This window comes from Scyliorhinus torazame, chromosome 17 (assembly GCF_047496885.1).
Source record: "Scyliorhinus torazame isolate Kashiwa2021f chromosome 17, sScyTor2.1, whole genome shotgun sequence".
NCBI classification, from domain to species: Eukaryota; Metazoa; Chordata; class Chondrichthyes; order Carcharhiniformes; family Scyliorhinidae; genus Scyliorhinus; species Scyliorhinus torazame.
In genome coordinates, this window is record NC_092723.1 from 71,219,052 (window position 1) to 71,231,540 (window position 12,489).

Sequence of the window (12,489 nt, forward strand, 5' to 3'; positions counted from 1 at the left end):
CATGACACGGGTCTGGGATCTCCTGCCATGTCTTAAACCTTAGGTTAACTTATACAATTACAATTCCAAAAAATGATAGAAAAATAAATAAATTAGACAATGAAAAGAAAAACTACTTACCAGTCACTTACCAGGGATAAAAAGCACCTCATCCCCACCTAGCTTCAAATTCCCAAACTCACTCTTTGCTGTCTCACTCTGGCTGTGTCTTCTCTGGCTCACTGGGAGAACTCTGCAAGTTGTTTCCTGAAAGATCTCTTTCTCAAAGCTGTTTACCCAAGGCATCCCTTTACAGCAAGTGTTCCTGGGTTAGCTAACTGTATTCAAAAGTGGATTGTGACCTGAGATGGGTTTTCCTTGAGTGGAGATAAAATTTGGCAGTTACGAATTAGTGTCATTGTTAAGAATTGTTTCATGGATAATTGTAAGTTATTTGCTTGTGCAATGTTAAAGATGTTTTAATACTGTGGTTCGTAATAAAGTTTTTTTTTGTAAAATATTTTTTTCTCCATTTTCACATTTTCTTCAGAATTTACACCCCACTAACAAGCAGTAAACGGTAACAAATACAAAGTCAATCCCCTTATCAACAACAACGATCCCATCCTCCCACCACCCCAAACAACGCCCCACCTGACAATATAAGCATCAAATAAAACAAACCCTCCCATGGTGGGAAAAAAAGGGGAAAAAAAGGAATCTGGAATCACCTATGGTCACCATTGACCTATAGAGTCCACCCCCCCTCCAACATTCTATGCCATCCAATCCCCGAAAGAGTACCGTAAATGACACCCATGAATTGTAAACCCCCCCCCCCCCCTCCCCGGCTCCTCCCCTCCACTTCCTCTTATAAAACTCCTCCCCCCAACCTCTGTTCCTTCCCCCCAACTTTCCACCCCGGCTAGACTCATCGGACCCTGTTCTGCCAGGCTCCGATGGCCTCAGCCCCTCTCCCACCTCACTCCTATTCACTGGCCGGCTTAAACCGGCCAGAGTGGAGGCCCCACGCTCAGGTCTCTTTTCCCCTTGCCCGGTCCCAGGAAAACCAAGAAATCCCCTTTAGCACACAAACCCCGCATACACACCCAAGCCCCAAAGAGCCATCATTGCAAGTGAAAGTCCCATCTCTTCCCTTGTCCAAATATATACAATGTTGGCCCATTTAGCACATACACCAGCACGCAGTGAAAAAATACAGTTCCATGAGGCTACATCGGTACATGACCATTTCTCAATCCAGCCACAGTCCTTCTGCCTTCGCAAACTCCTCTGCTGCTTCCACCGGCCCAAAATAAAAGTCCTTGGATTTGTAGGTCACCCTCAACTTAGCTGGGTATACTATGCCGCACTGCACCTTGCTGATGTACAATGCCTTCTTCACCCAGCTGAAGGCAGCCCGCCTCCTCACCAGCTCCACCATAAAGTCCTGATATATGTGTACACCAGCTCCAGCCCACTGCACCACCTGCTTCTGCTTTGCCCAGCACAGGACCTTCTCCTTCAAACTGTACCTATGAAAACACAGAGTCACTACTCTTGGCGGCTCACTCTCCTTTGGTAAAGGCCTCCACGATCGATGAGCCCGATCCAGTTCATATCGGGAGGGATCATTCCCCTCCCCCAATAGCTTCGCCAACATTGTGGCAAAATACTCAGTCGGCCTCGGGCCTTCCACTCCTTCGGGCAGACCCACAATCCTCAGATCCTGGCGCCTGGATCTGTTTTCCAAGTCGTCCATTTTGGCTCGCAGACCCTTGTTGATCTCTATCACCTTCCACATAACCTTCCCCATCAAGGTAAGTTGATCACTGTGCTGCAATAATGTCTCCACTTCCTTCAGCGCCTCACCTTACTCCCGCACCTCCGCCACTGCGCTCAATACCGCTGCCCTCACCGATGCAATCGCCTCCTCCACCAGCACTTTCAATACCGCCCCCATCTCCTTCCTCATCACCTCCATGTGTTTTGTGAACTTCCTTTCGAGTTCCACGGCCATCACCTTAGTAATTTCTCCAGCCGTGGGCAATGCGGCTTCCCCTGGTGCCCTAGCCTCCACTTTTCTTGCCGTCCCCGCGGTGACCTTTCCACTCCCCGACGGACTTTCAGCCGCTTTTTTCACAGCCGTTTTTTAACTTATTTTCCACATTTCCCTTCACTGTGCCTTCTCCCTGCTTTTGCCGCCTCCTTGCCCCTGGGACCGGGCGTTAAACCCCGAAAATGCCGTTCCCGAACGGGAGCCCTCCAATGTGCGGCTGCCTCCCGCCCGCCGTCACCGGAAGTCCCTAATAAAGTTTGTTTTAAGAAATCATATCCCTATTTTGTGTGAAATCACTCCTGGAGCGAGGTATCCTTGCCTCACTGTCTTACAAAATTCAAATAAAATATTGAGGTTTCTGTCCAGTATCCTAACAAATGTTGGGGTTTGATCCGGGATCATTATAATAACATAGGCTCTTTCTCCAATACAGTACTGAGGGACTAACACACTGTCAAAAATATATTTGTTCAAGTTAGACATTGAATCTCTCAGATGGACATCAATAAAATCCCATGGAACCTTTTGAAGCAGAGCAGTGGCATTCTTTTGAGTGTCCTGGCTAATATTTATTCCTCAACCAACTTCACTGCAGCAGATTATTTGATGTTAACTATTTGCTGTTTGTGGGAGCTTGCTCTATGTTGGCTGCAACATGTCCTACATTGCAACAGTGACTTCACTTTAAAAGTATTTTGTTTGTTGTAAACTGCATTGTGACATCCTGAGATCATGAATGGCCCTTTATAAAGGCAAGTCCATCTTTCTGTTTTCCTTGCTTTCTACCATGCCACAGTTTGCTTTGGAAGCCCCACAAGATGAACTTTAAGTGGTGGCCAGACAGCCACCAGTGATCAACTCACCTCCCGATGTATGGAAGTCCATAGTAACACAGTCTGGATATGACCACAGAAGACAGTGTAATGTCTGCTTTTCAGATTTATGTATGTCAGTCCAAACTATTTAGTCTTGCTCTTGTGGTGAAGGTGATTGTTTGTCTCCATACTTTGCGCACTGCCTCCCATAGACTGCAGCAGATGCTGGATTTTGCTTTGATCCCCCAACTGTTTTCACCTGAATTTGTGCAAAATTGGATCAAAGAAATCAATACAGACCGGGTGACTGCCTTGCAGAACACCTTCGGTCCGTCCGCAAGCAGGACCCAGACCCTCCTGTCACTTGCCATTTTAACTCACCGTCCTGCTCTCATGTCCACATGTCTATCCTTGGCCTGCGGCAATGTTCCAGTGAAGCCCAAGGCAAACTGGAGGAACAACATCTCATCTTCCAATTAGGCACGTTACAACCTTTTGGACTTAACATTAAGTTCAACAATTTCCACCCGCCATCCAAACAACAGTATAAATCTGACCCTATTTCCAGTTCTCTCTAGCTTTGACAAAGAGTCATCCAGACTCGGAACATTGGTCCACAGACGCTGTCAGACCTGCTGAGATTGTCCAGCATTTTCTGTTTTGTTTCAAAAGGATGGCAGTGGCTACCACCTCAATGATGACGGGAAAAACGTGCGCTGGAATTCTTGAGAAATAACACCAATTACATTTAACGACAACTGGTAAAACACCAAGTGGGCATAGCTATGCACCCCGCTCAAATTTTCTCCAACCTCTTCCCAAAAGTCAAACCCAAATCACTTCCGCTGTATAACAGGCAGGATGGGCTGCAGAAAGGTCGGTATTCCTGAGGCAGATACTGCTTTAAGGTTGTCATTTATTTTGCTACAGCTTATGATTGGTGGCACTTCACCTGCATATTGATTTCAACAGTATGAGTAACTCGATGTTCTCTCAGATATATTACTGCCCTGTTTAGTCAATTCTGCACAAAGTGTGCAGTGGATCGAGTACATGGATTTCCCGAATGAGAATCTTTCTATTTCTAAGTTTCGAGGAGAAGGGAGCTGGTAAAGACTGATCTGGAGGCTCGCAGGGTGGTGTCACAGAAGATCTAAATTGCTTGTATGAGTGACCAGAGTTTACCTAAGTAGGTGTACTTACCTGTTTCCACTCGTGGGAGCTTCAGGAGGTTTTTCTTCCTCTGGGAAGCACTTGTCCATTGTCAGCTGGAGAAGAACAAATCACTTCCATCAGGCTAAGCTACCGAAACCTTGAATTCTTTTGCATCTGGATCATTCCAGGCAGCATCTAGTAGCCTTTGCCACATCAGTGAGACAACTGCTCAAATTGAGTCAAGAAAATGGCGAATGCTCTGGTAGTAAGGGTCGCACAATTCCTATTCTTCTACCTGAGGAGGAAGAAGAAAATGAGAGCACTCTAATTATTCCAGTGGGCACGGTACCCCACAGGTGCACAGAACATAGAACCATAGAATTCCTACAGTGCAGAATGAGGCCATTCGGCCCATTGAGTCTGCACCCTACCTAGGCCCACTTCCCTGCCTTATTCCTGTAACCCCAAAACCCCACTTAACCTGCACATCTTTGGACGCTAAGGGGAAATTTAACATTCTCAATCCACCTAACCGACACATTTTTTGTCCAAAGATCCACAGTCCAAAGATCTGCAGGTTAGGTGGATTGGCCATGCTAAATTGCCTCTTCGTGGGGCAGGGGAGTGGGCCCAGGACCTAGGGTGCTCTCTCAGAGGGTCAGTGCAGACTCGATGGGCTGAATGGCCTTCTTCTGCACTGTAGGGATTCTGTGTGACAGTTAAAGTAACTATGGGCTGGATTCTCCCCCCCCCCCCGCCATATTTCTGCCTTGGCCCGCCGGCGGGATTCTCCGTTACGCCGGCCAGTCAATGGGGTTTCCCATTGTGGGGCAGCCCCATGCCATCGGGAAACCCCCCAGACGCCGGCAAAATGGAGAATCCCGCCGTGGAGAATCCCACCCATGATCTTTGGACTGTGAGAAGAAACCAGAGCACCCGGATGAAACCCACTCAGACACGGGGAGAAATTGCAAACTTCACACAGTCACCCAAGGCCAGAATTGCACCTGGGTCTCTGCCGCTGTGAGGCAGCAGTGCTAACTACTGTGCCACCCCAGTGTGGCACTCAAAGCCCCTCCCCCTGCCCCCTGATGACAACCCCTTCCAATCTTAGGAAAAGGCTCTAGTGTGCAATTTGTTTGTGATGTCAGTCACCCCTTCCTGCCTGCGAATGACCAAAACCCAGGAAAACGTCACAATGCTTCCATCAGCGCGGCATGGTGGCACAGTGTCTCACAGCGCCAGGGACCCAGGGTCAATTCCAGCCTTGGGTGACTGTGTGTGGAGTTTGCACTTTTTCCCTGTATCTGCAGGGGTTTGCTCCGGCTTCCAACCACATTCCAAAAATGTGCAGGTTAGGCAGATTAGCCATGCCAAATTGCCCCCGAATGTTCAAAGATCTGCAGGTTAGGTAGGGTTATGGGGTTACAAGCATAGGGCGGGGGAGTAGGCCTTGGTGCGGGTCTCTCAGAGGGTCGGTGCATACCCGGTAGGCCGAATGGCCTCCTTCACTGTTGGGTTTCTGTGTGACAGTTAGCATAACTCGTCCTGACGACTCATCAGCCCTGTGTGTGAGTGCAAATGGCTTTTTAATGAGAATGTGCTGTCTATCTTTAACAGCGCACAGTGATCAGTACAGTAAGTTATCACGCTCAATTAAATCATTAATTTGTGCTGAATATATGTTGAGACTTGTCATTTGGAACAGATCACTTGTAGGAGAACACGACAAGTGGCAGTTTGTTTAAAAATGCTGCTCACCGAGTTTTAGAAAGAAACATTATTTAGCACATGTGATGGGTAACCATCAAGAGTATTGCTGGCTTGAGTGAATAAAGGATGGGATATAAATCTATGCCCGAAAAACAGGGGGAACCATTTATCACTTCAGACAGTTTGGATAGTGACAGGAAGCACAGGTAAAGGTTCTTGAAAAAAGGAAAGGGCTTTCATTATAAAGGGGTCAAACCCACACAGAGTCAGGAGCTCAACCAGAACTCGATATACTAAGAGAGCTGGCTTTAAATTGAATTTTTAGTGGTCATTGTTTTTCCCGAGGGAGCTGTGGGCAATGTTCCTGACTGTCCCCAGCGCCATAAGGTCACCGACGCTGATGGGTTAAGCTTGTGAACAGTGGCTCCCTACATTGGAAGATTTTACATCTTCAAACCTGCATAAGTCAGTGGTTAAATTCGCAAAGCAGTCATGAATGTTATTGACCTCTGAAGGAGGGGCCGACAGGAGCAACCTTGAGCAGCAAAGAAAATGTAGATAAAAGCGAAATACTGCGGATGCTGGAAATATGAAATAATAACAGAACATGCTGGAAAAACTCAACAGGTCTGGCAGCTTCTGTGGAGAGAGAAACAGATTTAACGTTTTGGATCCAAATGGCCATTCTGCAGAACTGAAGCAAAGTAGGTACATATTTGTCATGGACATAAGACAGAGGGGAGTGTTAATTGTGCTCCACCTCCTCCCCCCCCCCCCCCCCCCCCCTTCCGTACACTTCTACCTTGCTTCAGTTCTGTAGCAGGATCATTTAGATGTGAAATGTTAACTCTGTTTCTGTGGTAAACCATTGTTGCACCTGTATTAGGTGATGTACGGTAGTCCCTGCCCGTATAAGTATGCGTGTCCTCCAGCCAGCAGCCATTTCGCCAGCTGCTGTGGGAGGCCACACATCTGATAGCAATAAAGCCTCAGTTGGATTCAACTATCGTCTTTGTCCAATTGATCGTGCCTCAATTTATTGCTATCAGTTTCTAAGGATGGACCGCCATATCAAACCGGATCGCCTGCAGCTGGATCCTCACTCAAGCGATGCCATAAAGGACTTCCAGCACTGGCTAGCTTGCTTTGAAGTGTATATCAACTGGGCACCAACCCCTGTTCCGGAGGCTCAGAAGATTCAGATTTTATATTCCAGGTTGAGCTCCAAAGTCTTTCCGTTAATCCAGGACACGCCGAACTACGCCGAAGCCATGACTACTCATGGACGACTACGCACAGAAACCGAACACGCTCTTCGCCAGGCACGCACTCGCCACTCGCTCTCAACTCCCTGGTGAGTCCATAGAAGACTTCTGGCGGGCCCTAATCCCACTAGTCCGGGACTGTGACTGTCAGGCCGTTACGGCCACGGAACACTCAGATCTCCTTATGCGGGACGCTTGTGTGACCGGAATTGGGTCAGATCACATACGCCAGCGCCTCCTAGAAGGGGCCACGCCTGACCTCGCAGAGACAAATGCTAGCACTCTCCATGTCGGTCGCCCTGCGCAACTTCCAGTCCTACACCCCCAGCCACACGGCCCACCCCTCCTACGCTTCATAGACCCCACAGACAGCCGCCCCAGCGGGGGCGCTGCCCACCCAATTCACCTGCGCTGCCCGCCAGCCAGCGAACCCCAGGGGCCCCCGTGCTATTTTTGCGGCCAACAGAAGCACCCCCGCCAACGCTGCCTGGCCCGCGCTGCCCTTTGTAAAGCCTGCGGGAAGAAGGGCCACTTTGCCGCGGTGTGCCCGGCCCGCTCAGTAACCGCTATCACCCCCACCCTCCTCGGTCACAGACAATGGGCGCCGCCACCCCCCCCTCAGACCACGTGCGGCCAGTGGGCGCCGCCATCTTCCCCTCTGCGCAACACGTGTGTTCCATGGGTGCTGCCATCTTGTTCCACCCCCGCAACGTGCGTTCCATGGGCGCCGCCATTTTGTAACCCTCAAGATCTTCGGGCGCCGCCATCTTGTCGACCCCTCAGCACATGGGCACCACCAGCGCGTTCCAGGACCCGGGCTCACCAGCCACCCCATCACCCGACGACCAACCAAGACTCTCCTCCATGTCAATCGACCAGCCTCGTTTGCATAACCTGACCAACGCATCCACCTGCGTGAAAGTCCACAGACATGTAACCTCCTGCCTGCTGGACTTGGGTGCACCAAAAGCTTCATACACCCAGATACGGTAAGGCGCTGCTCCCTCACGATACACCCCGCCAACCAAAAGATCTCCCTGGCCTCCGGATCCCATTGCTTAGCAATCCGGGGGTACTGTAAGGTCACGCTCACGGTCCAGGGCGTAGAGTTCAGCAGCTTCCGCCTCTACGACCTCCCTAACATCTGCGCTGCACTAATCCTCGGCCTGGACTTCCAGTGCTACCTCCAGAACCTAACGCTGAAATTCGGCGGGCCCTTACCACCCCTTACTGTGTGCAGCCTTACGACCCTAAAGGTCGACCCACCTTCCCTCTTTGCCAATCTAACTGCAGATTGCAAACCCGTCGCCACCAGGAGCAGACGGTACAGCACCCAGGACAAGACCTTCATCAGGTCCGAAGTCCAGTGGCTGCTTCGGGAAGGCATCATCGAGGCCAGCAACAGCCCCTGGAGAGCCCAACTGGAAGTCGTTAAAACTGGGGAGAAACACCGAATGGTCGTGGACTACAGCCAGACCATCAACCGGTACACGCAGCTCGACGCGTATCCCCTCCCACGCATATCTGACATGGTTAACCAGATTGCACAGTACCGGGTCTTCTCAACGATAGACCTGAAATCCGCCTACCACCAGCTCCCCATCCGTAAATCGGACCGTCCATACACCGCCTTCGAGGCAGACGGCCGCCTATACCACTTCCGTAGGGTCCCCTTCGGCGTCACAAACGGGGTCTCGGTCTTCCAAAGGGAAATGGACCGAATGGTCGACTGGTACGGGTTCTGGGCCACCTTTCCGTACCTAGACAACATCACCATCTGCGGCCATGACCAGCAGGACCACGACGCCAACCTCGCTAAATTTCTCCACACCGCCACTCTCCTAAACCTCACTTACAACAAGGAGAAGTGCGTGTTCAGCACGAACCGCTTTGCCATCCTCGGCTATGTGGTCCAGAACGGAGTTCTGGGGCCCGATCCCGACCGCATGCGCCCCCTCATGGAGCTCCCCCTCCCCCACTGCCCCAAGACCCTCAAACGTTGCCTGGGGTTCTTTTCGTACTATGCCCAGTGGGTCCCAAACTATGCGGACAAGGCCCGCCCACTCATACAGTCCACCCAGTTTCCCCTGACGGCCAAGGCCCCACAGGCCTTCGCCCGGATCAGAGCTGATATCGCCAAGGCCACAATGCACGCTCTAGATGAGGCACTGCCCTTCCAAGTAGAAAGCGACCCATCAGACGTTGCCCTTGCCGCCACCCTCAACCAGGCAGGCAGGCCCGTGGCATTCTTTTCCTGCACCTTTCATGCCTCAGAAATTCGGCACTCATCCGTCGAAAAGGAGGCCCAGACTATCGTTGAAGCTGTGCGGCATTGGAGGCATTACCTGGCCGGCAGGAGATTCACCCTCCTCACTGACCAACGGTCGGTAGGCTTCATGTTCAACAACACACAGCGGTGCAAGATCAAAAATGATAAAAGCTTGCGGTGGAGAATCGAGCTCTCCACCTATAATTACGAGATTATGTATCGCCCCGGCAAACTCAACGTACCTCCAGATGCCCTATCCCGAGGTACATGTGCCAGCGCACAGGTAGACCGACTTCGGGCCCTGCACGACAGCCTTTGTCACCCAGAAGTCACACGGTTGTACCACTTCATTAAGGCACAAAATCTGCCCTACTCCGTCGAGGAAGTAAGGACAATCACCAGGGACTGCCAGGGTTGTGCGGAGTGCAAGCCGCACTTCTACCGGCCGGACCGTGCGCGCCTGGTGAAGGCCTCCCGCCCCTTTGAACGCCTCAACGTGGACTTCAAAGGCCCCCTCCCCTCCACCGACCATCACACATATTTCCTCAGTGTGATCGATGAATACTCCAGATTCCCCTTTGCCATCCCATGCCCCGACATGACGTCTGCCACCGTCATTAAAGCCCTCAACACAATCTTCACTCTGTTTGGTTTCCTCGCCTACATCCACAGTGACAGGGGATCCTCGCCTACATCCACAGTGACAGGGGATCCTCATTCATGAGTGATGAGCTACGCCAGTTCCTGCTCAGCAGGGGTATCGCCTCCAGCAGAATGACGAGCTACAACCCCCGGGGAAATGGACAGGTAGAAAGGGAGAATGGGACGGTATGGAGGGCCGTCCAGCTGGCCCTACGGTCCAGAAACCTCCCGGCCTCCCGCTGGCAGGAGGTCCTCCCTGATGCACTACATTCCATTCGCTCATTACTCTACACTGCCACTAACAATGCACCCCATGAACGTCTTTTTGCCTTCCCCAGGAAGTCCATATCCGGGGTATCGCTCCCGACTTGGCTCGCAACTCCGGGAACCGTGCTTCTCCGTAAGCACGTCTGATTCCACAAGGCGGACCCGTTGGTGGAGAGGGTGCACTTGCTCCACGCAACCCCCCAGTACGCCTACGTGGCGTTCCCCGACGGCCACCAGGATACTGTCTCCCTCAGGGACCAGGCACCAACAGGTTCCACCCCCACACCCCCTCCGCCCCCGGAGCCACCCTCCCCTCTCCCGTCGCTCTCAACAGCATCCCTCCCCCCCCAGGACCATCTGTCCCCCCCGCCCACGCCCGACAATGAAGACGATTTCGGCACACTCCCGGAGTCACCATCGACCAGATCAGCACCAATATCGCCAACACCACTGCGTCGCTCCCAGAGGAACATCAAGGCCCCGGACCAGCATTTGTTTGTTCAAATCTTGTAAATATTAACTCATTGTTGTATATAGTTCTCCACCACCCCCGCCGGACTCAATTTTTAACAGGGGGTGAATGTGGTAAACCACTGTTGCACCTATTTTAGGTGATGTACGGTAGGACCTGTACTACAGGCTCGCCGGTAGTCCCTGCCTGTATAAATATGCATGTCCTCCATTCAGCAGCCATTTCGCCAGCTTCTGTGGGAGGCCACATATCTGATAGCAATAAAGCTTCAGCTGGATTCAACTATCGTCTTTGTCCAATTGATCGTGCCTCAGTTTCTCTCTCCACAGATGCTGCTAGATCTGTTGAATTTATCCAGCAAATTCTGGTTTTGCAAAAGAAAATGTTGCTGTTTGGGTTGACCCCATTACAAAGGAATCGGAGCTGGAGGTCACCAGGTGATGCAACCTCATTTAGTCCATTTGTCCATATGACCTACTCTTGCAAAGCACCATCAAGTTCCATACCGTGATTCTGGATCTAATTGTTCTCATCCTCCTGACTAACCAAAATTCAGATGACAACTTCAGATGATTAGCTCTACCCCACCTCGACCCATTTGTTTTCATCCCATTTCATTTTAACTGTCTTTTACCATTTCTTTCTTTCTTGTCTTTCTTTATATATATTTAACACCCCCATCTTATCCATCTTTCCTTACCCTTTCTCCCCTTTGCTTCCCCTTCCCCTCCCCCCACATCTGTCACAGTTTACCCTCTGATGTTAGTTTCTCTGCTGTTTGACCTTTCACATCTTTTGTTCTCTCTGGAGATTGCCATTAGCACTCTTTCCCCTTGGTTTCTGTTGCCATTAGTACCCGGTTTCCCTGGGTTTCTGTGGCTATGACTCATCTTTCATTCTCACTCCACAGTATAAATATTTCCCACTTTCTCTGTCTGTTAGCTTTGACAAAGAGTCATCGGACTCGAAACGTTAGCTCTTTTCTCTCCGTACAGATGCTGGCAAACCTGCTGAGATTTTCCAGCATCTTCTCTTTGGTTGCGGATTCCAGCATCCGCAGTAATTTGCTTTTAACTAAAATTCTTCTCGTCCTTTTCTTTCAAAAAAAACCCTGGGCGGGATTCTCCAATACCGCGGCAGAGTATCCACACCGTCATAAATGGCGTCACGTTTTACGGCGGCGTGAACGGGCCGCTGCCAGGACTAATTCTGGCCCCTACAGGGGGCCAGCACGACGCTGGAGTGGTTTGCGCCGCTCCAGCTGCCAATCCCAGTGCGAACTGTGCGCCGCAGGATCCGCGTACGTGCAGTGGCGCCGCCGCAACATGGCGCTGGACTACAGGGGCCGGCACGTAGGAAAGGAGGCCCCCAGCTCCTCAAAATCAAACAGTTGACCCTCTCTGTCGCCATCGAAACGTGTGTTGTCCATGAGCATGCAAGAAATCGCTACTCCCGCATCAGGGCGGCAGAAACTGCAAATCTGGTCTCGCATGAGGAGAAAGGGTGCAGGCCATAGTGAAAATGCAAGGCCTGAGCATCGAGGAGAGTGGGCGTTTTGTGCGCTTTTCTCAGGTCCCCACGCATGCGCGCCACGACCGGGTGGACGATGAGGCCGAAGACCCTGAGGCGCATGCGCGAACGTCGGCCGAATGCACAGAACGTGCTGATATCAGCGCCATGACATGTCCGAATTGTGGCTCCGCCCATTTAAAGCAGCAATGTCCAGCCAAAGGCAGGCGATGTCTACAGTGTGGAAAGCCTGGCCACTACGCGGCCTTCTGCAGGTCCGCTCCACCGAACAACAGCCAGCGATCCCAGCTGCAGCGCAGACGTGCCCACTGCGTACAACGAGG